Below are 2,170 nucleotides of genomic sequence, written 5' to 3' on the forward strand. Positions count from 1 at the left end.
AGATAGGAATGGAAGAATTCCTCAAGTTAACACAAGCTATCTATGAAAAACCAAACACCAACATCATACTCAAAGGAGTAAAGAAGAAAACAATCCCACTGAAAGAGAAAACCAGAAAAAGATGCTCCTTGTCCCCACTTCTATTCAACATCGTACTGGAGGTCCTAGCTAACAACATAACACAGAGGAAGGAGATTAAAGGTATCCAACTGGGAGAGAAGGAGGTGAAGCTATCACTATTTGCAGACGACATGATTCTATACATTGAAAATCCCAAAAGCTCCACAACAGGAGTACTGACAGTGGTAGAGAAATATGGAAGAGTGGCTGGATACAAGATCGACAAATAGAAGTCTATTTGTTTGCTATATACACAGACGAGACCATGGAAGAGAAAATCAAGAAGGTGGAACACTTCAAAACAGCCAAGAACAAATTGAAATATCTAGAGATGTATTTAACCACTTAACTCACACTATACAGGTTGAGGTTCAGACAGTCGGGTGGAGGTCTCAACCAAATCCAAGGAGGTACATGTTATTCCAACATAAGGAAGGGGAAAAAAGGGAAGGAGGAGGAGGGTGAAAGTAAAAAAGGAGATAATGGCAAGCAGGGAGCAGGGCACTAACCCACCCAGGTGATTTTGTCTCCACAGAGAGTGAGCATGCAGACCCCACCATGGTGCACCAAACATTGAGGGCCATGTAACCACATGAAGAAATGCATGAAAAGGTTGGACTATAAGGCTGACCCCAATCAAAGCCAAACTGACCCCCTCCCTAGAAGTATGTGCTACAGAGAACAACACTAAACCTACAGGTTGGGGAGAGGGGCCAGTATGCCACACCCACACGGAAGCAAACCAAGGAGGAAAAAGAGAAAGGGATGGACTAGACTCCATATTCGCACACCAAGAGTGGAGTTTGATGTCCCTACAGGAAGCTGCTAAGGCACAGAGAGGACTGTAGGGCCGACAGCAGCTCAGGGCATGTTGTCCCCTCTCTGGAGCATACCGTGACAGAGGACAATAACAGATACACACAGCTGGGAGCTAGTCCCGTCTGCACACTGCCCACACATCAGGGCAAACCAAGAAGGGAACATAACAGATCAGCAACGAGAGCAAAGTCGCCGTAAAGTCCTGAAAATCCCCTAAATAGACTTAAGGCTGGGAGGGGAAGCTCCCAGAACTCCCCAGGACCAATGAGGAGACAGTCATATAGGTCAGTGGACAGACCTGGAATTATGTTTTGTTTTTTTTCTTTCTTCTTTTTTTGGGGGTCAGTCTTTTGTTTTCTTTTTGTTTGGTCTTTGTTATTGTTGGTTTGGCTACTTCTGTAAGCTTGCATGGGAAGCAAGCTTGAGGAGAAAGCAATGGGACTAATGGTCCCAGAAGGTCTTGGGGGAGAAGGAGGCAAAGAAAGGGAGCAGTGAGCAAACAACACCATAGACAGGGGAACAACAAGGGACTTAAAATCCACAATGAACAGTACACAGAGATCCTGGTGGTGTTGGAGCAACAGCAATCTACCTCAGAGGAATTATAAGAGACGGAAGTAGGGCGAGCATGATAGTAGGTCAGGAGAAAGGTAAAAGGAAACAGAGGAACAATCTACGAAGCAAAGCTATGGATAGAGATATAAACAAAGGCGTGTGCATATGCAAATACATATTAATTCATAAAAATACAGGAATTGGCCTATGTACATATATTTATATGACAATAAACTGAGTTAGTGGATGGACTTAGGGCTTCTGCTCAAGCCCTCCTCCAATGTAAGAGGTCTTTGTTTTAACCACTTAACATTCTCTGATGTTCACCCTCCTGACATAATGGCTGAAGACAAACGTCCACAAGCAAACATGGTGAAGAAAGCGGATGGTGCCCCGGCTTTCAAAAGATACAGCATCTGGGGTCTTAAAGGCTTGGAGGTGAACAAGTGGCCATCTAGCAGAGAAGCAAGAAGCCCACATGGAAGAAGCACACCAGCCTGTGTAATCATGAGGTGCTGTTGGGACCGGGTAACAGGCATCAGAAGACCCAAAACAAACAAACAAAAAACATATTGTTGAGAGCAAGGGGGGTCAAAGCAGAGACCCAAAGCCCATCTATAGACCGTGGGACATCCCCCCCATGAAGGGTCACAGGGAAGAGATGAGTCAACCAGGG

The sequence above is a fragment of the Echinops telfairi genome, unplaced genomic scaffold (genome assembly GCF_000313985.2).
Source record: "Echinops telfairi isolate 266 unplaced genomic scaffold, ASM31398v2 ScPeMD7_5868;HRSCAF=6743_1, whole genome shotgun sequence".
Classification (NCBI taxonomy): domain Eukaryota; kingdom Metazoa; phylum Chordata; class Mammalia; order Afrosoricida; family Tenrecidae; genus Echinops; species Echinops telfairi.